Raw genomic sequence first — 11,483 nt, forward strand, 5'->3', positions numbered from 1 at the left:
CCGCAGCACGACCAGCTCTATCCTCACCTACTGTATCCTCACCCATCCCCTGTAGACTGTGAGCCCTCGCGGGCAGGGTCCTCGCTCCACCATACCGCTGCACGACCAGCTCTGCCCTCACCTACTGTATCCTCACCCATCCCCTGTAGACTGTGAGCCCTCGCGGGCAGGGTCCTCGCTCCACCATACCGCTGCACGACCAGCTCTACCCTCACCTACTGCATCCTCACCCATCCCTTGTAGATTGTGAGCCCTCGCGGGCAGGGTCCTCACTCCACCATACCGCTGCACGACCAGCTCTACCCTCACCTACTGTATCCTCACCCATCCCCTGTAGACTGTGAGCCCTCGCGGGCAGGGTCCTCGCTCCACCATACCGCTGCACGACCAGCTCTACCCTCACCTACTGTATCCTCACCCATCCCCTGTAAATTGTGAGCCCTCACGGGCAGGGTCCTCGCTCCACCATACCGCAGCACGACCAGCTCTATCCTCACCCATCCCCTGTAGACTGTGAGCCCTCGCGGGCAGGGTCCTCGCTCCACCATACCGCTGCACGACCAGCTCTACCCTCACCTACTGCATCCTCACCCATCCCTTGTAGATTGTGAGCCCTCGCGGGCAGGGTCCTCACTCCACCATACCGCTGCACGACCAGCTCTACCCTCACCTACTGTATCCTCACCCATCCCCTGTAGACTGTGAGCCCTCGCGGGCAGGGTCCTCGCTCCACCATACCGCTGCACGACCAGCTCTACCCTCACCTACTGTATCCTCACCCATCCCCTGTAAATTGTGAGCCCTCACGGGCAGGGTCCTCGCTCCACCATACCGCAGCACGACCAGCTCTATCCTCACCCATCCCTTGTAGACTGTGAGCCCTCGCGGGCAGGGTCCTCGCTCCACCATACCGCAGCACGACCAGCTCTATCCTCACCCATCCCTTGTAGACTGTGAGCCCTCGCGGGCAGGGTCCTCGCTCCACCATACCGCAGCACGACCAGCTCTATCCTCACCCATCCCTTGTAGACTGTGAGCCCTCGCGGGCAGGGTCCTCGCTCCACCATACCGCTGCACGACCAGCTCTGCCCTCACCTACTGTATCCTCACCCATCCCCTGTAAATTGTGAGCCCTCGCGGGCAGGGTCCTCGCTCCACCATACCGCAGCACGACCAGCTCTATCCTCACCTACTGTATCCTCACCCATCCCCTGTAGACTGTGAGCCCTCGCGGGCAGGGTCCTCGCTCCACCATACCGCTGCACGACCAGCTCTGCCCTCACCTACTGTATCCTCACCCATCCCCTGTAGACTGTGAGCCCTCGCGGGCAGGGTCCTCGCTCCACCATACCGCTGCACGACCAGCTCTACCCTCACCTACTGCATCCTCACCCATCCCTTGTAGATTGTGAGCCCTCGCGGGCAGGGTCCTCACTCCACCATACTGCTGCACGACCAGCTCTACCCTCACCTACTGTATCCTCACCCATCCCCCTGTAGACTGTGAGCCTCGCGGGCAGGGTCCTCGCTCCACCATACCGCTGCACGACCAGCTCTACCCTCACCTACTGCATCCTCACCCATCCCTTGTAGATTGTGAGCCCTCGCGGGCAGGGTCCTCACTCCACCATACCGCTGCACGACCAGCTCTACCCTCACCTACTGTATCCTCACCCATCCCTTGTAGACTGTGAGCCCTCGCGGGCAGGGTCCTTGCTCCACCATACCGCTGCACGACCAGCTCTACCCTCACCTACTGTATCCTCACCCATCCCTTGTAGACTGTGAGCCCTCGCGGGCAGGGTCCTTGCTCCACCATACCGCTGCACGACCAGCTCTACCCTCACCTACTGTATCCTCACCCATCCCCTGTAGACTGTGAGCCCTCGCGGGGAGGGCCCTCGCTCCGCCTGTACCAGTCGCCGACACGTTTTGTTAAAGATCATTGTATTTGTTTTGCTATGTTACCCCTTTCAAATGTAAAGCGCCATGGAATAAATGGCGATATAATAATAAATAATAACATGATGGAATATACAAGCTGATGATTACCTATCTAATACATACTTGTAACAACACCGCAGTAAACACATAGATGGTGGTTTACAAACTATGCTTGGAGCAGGCTGTTTATAAGGAGCACAAGATAGAAAATGAGTGATGTGGTTTCTCTTTAGAATACAGGAACAATGGCAGCTGTTCCTTTCACAGTGTCATAACAGGACTATAATGCAGAAGGAACAATCCCACACAATGCATTAGGAACTTCCCATAATACATTGCAAACAAACTAGAATGCATACATTAAAATCGCCAACATATGGTGCTATTACCAAACAATATAAAACAGCATTTTACTGCTAGGACAGAACATTATTCTTCTCTTAATACATCCCAGAACTGTGTTTGCCTTTTTTTGCTGCTGCGTCACACTGTTGACTCGTGCAGTCTGTGATCTATTAGTATTATCTATTGGGGAGCGTGAGGGGACAGTATGAAGGAAAGGGAATGTGCGAGGACAGTATGGGAAGGAGGAGTGGAGTGTGAGGGGACAGTATGGGGGGGGGGGGGGGGAGTATGAGGCGATAGTATGGGAGTGAGTGTGAGGGGACAGGGTGGGAAGGTGGAGTGTGAGGGGACAGCATGGGGGGGGGGGGGGGAGTATGAGGCGATAGTATGGGAGTGAGTGTGAGGGGACAGGGTGGGAAGGTGGAGTGTGAGGGGACAGCATGGGGGGGGGGGGGGGAGTATGAGGCGATAGTATGGGAGTGAGTGTGAGGGGACAGGGTGGGAAGGTGGAGTGTGAGGAGACAGTATTGGGGGGGGGGGGGGGGGGGGGAGTATGAGGCGATAGTATGGGAGTGAGTGAGGGGACAGGGTGGGAAGGTGGAGTGTGATGGGACAGGATGGGGGGGGGGGGGGGAGTATGAGGCGATAGTATGGGAGTGAGTGTGAGGGGACAGGGTGGGAAGGTGGAGTGTGAGGGGACAGCATGGGGGGGGGTGGGGGGGGGTAGTATGAGGCGATAGTATGGGAGTGAGTGTGAGGGGACAGGGTGGGAAGGTGGAGTGTGAGGGGACAGGATAGGGGGGGGGGGGAGTATGAGGCGATAGTATGGGAGTGAGTGTGAGGGGACAGGGTGGGAAGGTGGAGTGTGAGGGGACAGCATGGGGGGGGGGAGTATGAGGCGATAGTATGGGAGTGAGTGTGAGGGGACAGGGTGGGAAGGTGGAGTGTGAGGGGACAGGATGGGGAGGGGGGGTATGAGGCGATAGTATGGGAGTGAGTGTGAGGGGACAGGGTGGGAAGGTGGAGTGTTAGGGGACAGCATGGGGGGGGGGTATGAGGCGATAGTATGGGAGTGAGTGTGAGGGGACAGGGTGGGAAGGTGGAGTGTGAGGGGACAGGATGGGGGGGAGGGGGGGGGGGAGTATGAGGCAATAGTATGGGAGTGAGTGTGAGGGGACAGGGTGGGAAGGTGGAGTGTGAGGGGACAGCATGGGGGGGGGAGGGGAGTATGAGGCGATAGTATGGGAGTGAGTGTGAGGGGACAGGATGGGAAGGTGGAGTGTGAGGGGACAGCATGGGGGGGCGGGGTAGTATGAGGCAATAGTATGGGAGTGAGTGTGAGGGGACAGCATGGGGGGGTGGGGGAGTATGAGGCGATAGTATGGGAGTGAGTGTGAGGGGACAGCATGGGGGGGCGGGGGAGTATGAGGCGATAGTATGGGAGTGAGTGTGAGGGGACAGGATGGGAAGGGGAATGTGAGGGGACAGTATGGGAAAAGTGGAGTGTGAGAGGACAGTATCAGGGAGGGGAGAAAGTGTGGGGACATTATGGAGGGGGGAATGTGAGTGCACAGTATGGAGGAGGGGGGGGAGTGTTGGCAGACAGCATGGGGGAGTGGGAGTGAGGGGACAGTATGGAGAGGGAGGGGAGGCAGGAGTGTGAGGGGACAGTATGGGGGCAGCATGAATCTGAGGGGACAGTATGGGGGAGGGGGAATGTAAGGGACATTATGGAGGAGGGGGAGTGTAAGGGACATTATGGAGGAGGGGGGAGTTTAAGGGACATTATGGAGTTGGGGAGTGTAAGGGACATTATGGAGGAGGGGGAGTGTAAGGGACATTATGGAGGAGGGGGAGTGTAAGGGACAGTATGAGGGGGGTGGGGGGGAGTGTGAGGGACAGTATGGAGGAGGGGGGATTGTTGGCAGACAGCTTGGGGGAGTGAGGGGAGAGGGAGGGGAGGCAGGAGCGTGAGGGGACAGTATGTGGGCGGCAGGAGTCTGAGGGGACAGTTTGGGGGAGGGGTGAGCGTGAGGGGACAGTATGGGGGGGGAATGTAAGGGACATTATGGAGGAGGGGGGAGTGTGAGGGACAGTATGGAGGAGGGGGAGCGTGAGGGGTCACTATGGAGGAGAGTGCATTTAATAACACATTTTAAAGGGCATCTTGTCCGGATGTGCTGCAGAGACCAGAGAAGATGGAAATCTGAAGAGATGAGATGTGGATGTGAAAAGTCCTCATGGCGTCTGGATCAGGCGGAGAAGAAAGGGATGAGAATGGCTGCAATCAGAGAGGATATAAGGTATTTGGATATATATGATTATCTATGATCCTGTGTGTGTCTCATCACTGCTGTGGTTCCTGTGTGGTCTGCAGTCTGATAATGACTGATAACTACTCCTAGCATCTCCTGACCAGTATACAGTCATGGATGGAAGTGTTGGCATCCTTGAAATTGTTCCAGAAAATGAATTATTTATCCTAGAAAATTATTGCAATTTCACATGTTCTGTTATACACACACACACACACACACACACACGTGTATTTCCTTTGTGTGTATTTAAACAACACAAGAAAAGAGAGAGAAAAAAGGCAAATTGAACATACTTTAAACACAAAACCCCAAAAATAGGTCGGACAAAATTGTTGGCACCTTTCCAAAATTGTGGGTAAATAAATTTGTTTCAAGCATGTGATGTTCGTTCAAACTCACCTGTGGCAAGTAAAAGGTGTGAGCAATATGAAAATCACACCAGAAACTAGATAAAAAGGGGAGAAAAGGACTCAATCTTTGCATTGTGTGTGTCACGGAATGACAAGGAGATGGACGGCACAACACAGGGCTGCAACGGGAGAATATAGGGGGGGGGGGCCCTAGCGGTAGGGAACATGGGAAGGGACACCACCTGACACCAACCTGTGTCTGTCCCTAAGCTCCCATAATGCCCCTAGACAGGTCCTGCCCCCTGTGCGTGATCACGTGCCTAAGCCCTTGCTGGCCCTGGATTTAACCTGGCTAGTGCGCAGGCCAGCGAGACACTAGCCTCACCACTACAATAGGACAACACGAGGAAGGCAAGACAAGACAATGGGAAGATAACATAAAATACACTTAAATTTCCAACAGGAAACTTCACCTCTGCAACTGCAACGAACACCACAGCTTCTCCAAAGACTGGCTCCTTCAAAGAGGTCAGCATAGAATGAACTATAACCAGTGGTCAGCTGATGGATCATGTGGCTATTTAAAGGGAGGTGGGAGTGGCAGCAACCAATATCAGCTGACCATCCTCAAAAGGCTGCCAGAAAGAGACTAAGATTAACCCTTGCTGGACAAAAAGGAAAAAACTACATTTAAGTTACAGCACACACAAATCCCCAAATTATTTGTGACAGTGTGTCTGGGTGTGCCAAACTAAGCCTGGAGGAGAGAGAAGAATACTGTCTGAGGCGTTGAGAACCAAAATGGTTTAACAATATCAACAATCTCAAGGTTACAAGTTCATCTCCAGAGATCTAGATGTTCCTTTGTCCACGGTGCACAAGATAATTAAAAAGTTTACAACCCATGGCACTAGCTAATCTCCCTAGACATGGATGGCAGAGAAAAAATTCTGAAAGGTTGCAATGTAGGATAGTCCTGATAGTTTGTAACAACCCCAATAAAGTTCCAAAAAAATTCAAGCTGTTCTGCAGGCTCAAGGTTTATCCTTGTCAGCGCAAACTATCTGTCCACATCTGAATGAAATGAAATGCTATGGCGGGAGACCCAGTAGGACCCCACTGCTAACATAGAGACATAAAAAAGCTTGACTGCAGTAAGCAAAAATCCTTCTGAGAGAGTTTTGTGGACAGGCGAGACCAAGTTAGAGCTTTTTGGTAAGGCACATTGTCATGGAGAAAATTAAAATGCTTATGGAGATGAGCGAAGAGCTCGCACTCTATTCTATGCAGCTGACCCCCTCCCTTGGAATTAGCCAATGGAAGTTTTCCATGGTTACCTAACAGATGTGAGGCACTGCTTCAGGAACCTGGAGTAGATTTATGATTGAGATAAGATGTTTAAAAAAAATGTAAAGGTCTGGGATTCTCTTTTGTGTGCTTACTAGAAATTAAGAAGGGAGGTTTGCATGAACTGTGTTGATCCAATAGATAGGAAAATCATATTTTTGGAAACGTGATGAAGTGGCTAATGCAAGGCATGGTTTCAAGTCGCTGAGCGATGACCAGAATCCCGTCAATTGAATACGGACCTAATAGACGAGGCTACACCTGTCATATTTGGTCTCTATGTAAAGATACAATCATGGTAAAAAAATATGACGTTGATATCGAGCACATGCAACTCTCCGGAGCAAAGCTAGTCAATTTAGGGAATCTCATAATTTTCTGAAACTGAAGCCACATCCCAAATCCAACCCTCTAGAGGGTCGTCAAGGGGGAGGTATGTGGGTGTAACTTAGGAGCTTATAAAAAGGAAAATGCAAGTTTTGGGCATTGTCAGTACTAGGAGGCACAGTTCACTGCGGGTGCTGTCAGTTTTTCCTGGAGAACCTCCCTCCATAAATCTGAAGCCATTGCTGTGATGACAGGTTTAGTAAGCTTTTGTAGCAGGAGGCAGAGACGCCGTTCCCCTCATGGCCGCGGTCCCAGTCTGGCATCCTCCAGCCCCCCTGCTGCTGTTGCGTGCAGCTTCCCGGGCACTGTGCTTAGGGCGCGCACGCTCACTTCCTCCCTCTTTAAAGGGGCCACGCGCGCCGTTCTAAAGAGTCCCCGGCCAATGGCTGGAGGACCACTCCTATTTAAAGCACCTCCTCCAAAATGGAGGTGCCTGTGCAAGGTTGTTGTTTGTGTGCTAACACTCTCCTCAGCCCTCAGGTTCCAGTACCTGCCAACCTGTCTACCTGCCGTGCCCGCCAGCTTGCCTACCCGGATCACCTGTCAGGTTACCTGCTGTGCCCGCCTGCTTGCCTACCCGGAGCACCTGTCTGGCTACCTGCCGTGCCCGCCTGCTTGCCTACCCGGATCACCCATCAGGCTACCTGCCGTGCTCATCCGCTGTACTTGTCAGCCTCAGCCATCTGACCCGTGGGAGTCGCCTGCTCTCACACAAGGTCGGTCCTAGAGTGGCACCTGGTTCACGGAGTCGACTAAGCCGCCGTGTGGCCAGGGTCAGTCCGAGTTGGCACTTAGTTACGCCCCTCTGATCCCTCCTTGCTTCTCAGCACAGAGGTTCCACCATCCGGATCAGTAACAGTTTGAACAGGCCATGGAACCCGGTGGCTCCCAGGCTCCTTCACTCTCAGACCTGTACCAAGAGGTCTCTCACCAGAGATCCTAACAGGATACAATCCTGTCTTATCTGCAGACAGTCAACTCCCGCTTGGACGTGCTGTCCACCCCGACTGTGTCCGCCTCTAACCGAACGGCACCTCAACCCAGTGACGCTGTGGCACCTGGCTTTGGACCCCGGCTTTCAGCGCCTCCACATTTTGGTGGTGACCCTGTCCTATGTCGGGGCTTCATAAATCAGTGCACACTGCACTTTGAACTCCTGGCACACCAGTTCACCTCCGACCGGGCCAAGGTGGCATTCATCATGTCTCACCTCACCGGAGAGGTGTTGGCGTGGCTTAACCCTCTGTGGGAGAGAGGGGATCTTCTGGTGTCTGATCTCCAGGCTTTCCGGAAGGTGTTCGATGAGCCCGGACGAAAATCTTCTACTGACTCCTCACTTCTCCAACAACGCCAAGGGAGTCTCTCTGTGGGACAGTATGCCGTGCGTTTCCAAACCCTCGCATCTGAACTTGCCTGGAACAATGAAGCCATAGTGTCCACCTTTTGGGAGGGCCTTTCCGGACGGATCAAGGATGAGTTAGCCAGTCGTGACATACCTACCTCCCTGGACGACTTGGTGTAAGCTACCCGGATTGACATCCGTTTTCTCGAACGCGCTAAGGAGATGACCCGTGAGAGGAGACCTCTGCGCCTCGCTCCCGTCCTCCAAAGTCCAGTCTCGCAACCTACACTCCCCCGGGTGTCTTCTCTAGACCCTATGCAAATTTATCAAGTTAAGATGGTCAAGTCTCGCCAGGAGACCCATCATGCCGAGGGGAGCTGCCTCTGTTGTCGCAATATAGAGCATCAGATCCGCTCTTGCCCGGTGAGACCGGGAAACTCCAGTGTCTACGACCGCTCAGAGAGGTCGTCCTAGGCAAGAGTTCTTCCTCTCCGCCATTGACTCTGTCCGTTTCCGTTACCAGTGGTGAGACCCGCTTCTTCGAGACTGCCCATCTGGATTCCGGAGCCGCTGGGAATCTCATCCAACAGGTCATTGTGGAGCATTTTCAGATTCCTACCATATGTCTGGCGGATCCTTTAGCGGTTTCCTCTGTGGATGGAAAGCTTCTCCCTGAAACCATCTTGTTGGTCACTGAGCCGGTAACTCTTCAAGTGGGAAAGCTGCACTCGGAGAAGATCTTTTACGTACTGTCCGATCTCTCTCATCCTATCTTGCTTGGCCTGCCTTGGTTACAGAGACATGTGCCCGTCCTGAATTGGAGCTCGGGTGAGGTGCTCTGTTGGGGTCAGGAATGTCATAAGACCTGTCTAGTTCCGGTTCGTCCTGCTCGACCCCCGTCTACTCCGGCTAACCTACCTGGCCTGCCAGCACCCTACTGATCCCATGCGGACGTCTTTGATAAAAAGGAGGCAGAGACACTACCACCTCATAGGCCGTATGATTGCCCCATCGACCTAATACCGGGGGCTTCACCTCCTCGCGGGCGAATCCACCCCTTGTCGCTGGCCGAGACCCGTGCTATTTCTGAATACATTGAAGAAAATCTTGCTAGCGGATTTATCCAGAAATCCACCTCTCCGGCTGGAGCAGAATTCCTCTTCGTCAAAAAGAAAGACGTCTCTCTTCGTCCTTGTATCGACTATAGGGACCTAAACCAGATTACCATCAAGAATAAGTTAGCCCTGCCTCTCATCTCGGAGCTGTTTGACCGCCTAAAAGGCGCAAAGATCTTCACTATGCTCAACCTGCGTGGGGCGTACAATCAGGTCCGGATTCGTCAGGGAGATGAGTGGAAGACGGCATTCAACACTCGGGATGGTCACTACGAGTACCACATGATGCCCTTCGGCCTCTGTAATGCTCCAGCCGTCTTCCAGGAGTTGGTAAACGATATCTTTTGAGATCTCCTGTATTCCTGCGTGGTGGTGTACCTGGACGATATCTTGGTGTTCTCCCCTGATCTGCCCTCTCACCGAAGGGATGTTCATCAGGTCCTGCTGAGGCTCCGGAAGAATCGCCTGTATGCCAAGTTCGAGAAATAGCCTCTTTGAGCAGACCTCCCTGCCGTTTCTGGGGTATATCATCTCTGAGACTGGACTGCGGATGGATCCCGAGAAGGTGTCTGCAGTCTTAAAGTGGCCCCGACCGGAGGGCTTGAAGGCTATTCAGTGGTTTCTGGAATTCGCTAACTATTACCGCCTCTTCATTCCTCATTTCTCCTCCCAGACAGCTCCCATCTCTGCTCTTACCCATAAGGGAGCAAATCCCAGGGAGTGGTCTTCCGAGGCAGAGAATGCCTTTATCTCTCTTAAACCAGCCTTCTCCTCTTCTCCCGTGCTACACCGTCCGGATTGCAATTAACAGTTCTTCCTGGAGGTTGATGCGTCTTTCTCAGGAGCAAGAGCAGTGCTTACCCAAAAATCCTCGTCCGGATAAATGGTGACCTGCGGCTTCTTTTCCAAACTCTTCTCTCCGTCCGAGCACAATTACTCCATAGGAGATCGAGAACTGCTGGCCATCAAATTAACGCTAGAGGAGTGGCGCTACTTGCTTGAGGGGGCTCTACACCCGGTGGTCATCTACACTGACCATAAAAACCTCGCTTATTTGCAGACCGCCCAAAGACTAAACCCGCGTCAGGCCAGATGGTCTTTGTTCTTTGCTTGATTCGGCTTCTCTCTCCATTACCGCCCGGCAGACAAGAACATTAAAGCTGACGCTCTATCCCGCTCTTTTCTGTCTTCCGACCTAGAGGAGGAGCCTCTACACATTATTGACCCCTCCAGAATTATGACTGTTGCTCCATTTGACCTGTCTCATCTACCTCCTGGTAAGACCTTTGTTGCGGCTCAGGATCGGAAGAGGGTCTTACTCTGGGGCCATTTGTCCAAACTGGCTGGCCAGAGGAAGACGCTTCTACTCATTACCCGGCATTATTAGAGGCCCACCCTGCGCAAGGATGTTGCGGATTTTGTCGCAGCTTGTTCCTCTTGTGCCCGTAACAAGATACCTAGGCGCCTTCCAGCCGGTCGTCTCCTTCCTCTTCCCGTGCCCTCCGCTCCATGGCAACATATTGCAATGGATTTTCATCATTCCTGTATCGGCCGGTTGTACTGTCATTTGGGTGGTCGCCGACCGCTTCTCCAAGATGGCTCACTTCATCCCTCTGCCTGGTCTTCCGTCTGCACCTGTGCTGGCTAAGGACTTCATCCATCACATCTTCCGTCTCCACGGCTTACCCCTCCACATTGTCTCAGTCAGAGGAGTTCAGTTTACTTCTCACTTCTGGAGAGCCGCGTGCAAGCTGCTGGATGTTTCTTTGGATTTTTCTTCGGCCTATCATCCTCAGTCCAATGGCCAAGTGGAACGTATAAATCAGATCCTCACCAGTTTTCTTCGGCACTTTGTCAATGCTCACCATAGCGATCGGGTTGAGCTCCTGCCCTGGGCCGAGTTTTCCTATAACAACCATGTGAGTGAGTCTTCTGCTAAGTCTTTGTTTTTTGTGGTCTACGGTCGACACTCCCGGATACTGTTTCCAGTCTCCTCTTCAGTGGACAATCCTGCCACGGAGTCTCTCGTCAGTGAATTTTCTGCGATTTGGTAAGACACTAGATCTGCGCTTCTTCAGTCCTCCGAGCGGATGAAGAGACATGCTGATAAGAGACGTCTGGAGCCGCCTCAATTCTGTCCGGGAGACAAGGTCTGGCTTTCCTCCAAATATGTCCGTCTCAAGATACCATCATGCAAGTTGGGTCCGCGGTTCATCGGTCCGTTCGAGATTCTGAACCAAATAAATCCAGTGGCTTACAAGCTGAAACTCCCGGCCTCCTTACGGATCCCCAACTCCATTCACGCGTCTCTCCTCAAGCCGGTTGTCCTTAATTC

Source organism: Phyllobates terribilis, unplaced genomic scaffold, assembly GCF_046119375.1.
Source record: "Phyllobates terribilis strain yellow unplaced genomic scaffold, ASM4611937v1 Scaffold_6__1_contigs__length_29720123, whole genome shotgun sequence".
NCBI classification, from domain to species: domain Eukaryota; kingdom Metazoa; phylum Chordata; class Amphibia; order Anura; family Dendrobatidae; genus Phyllobates; species Phyllobates terribilis.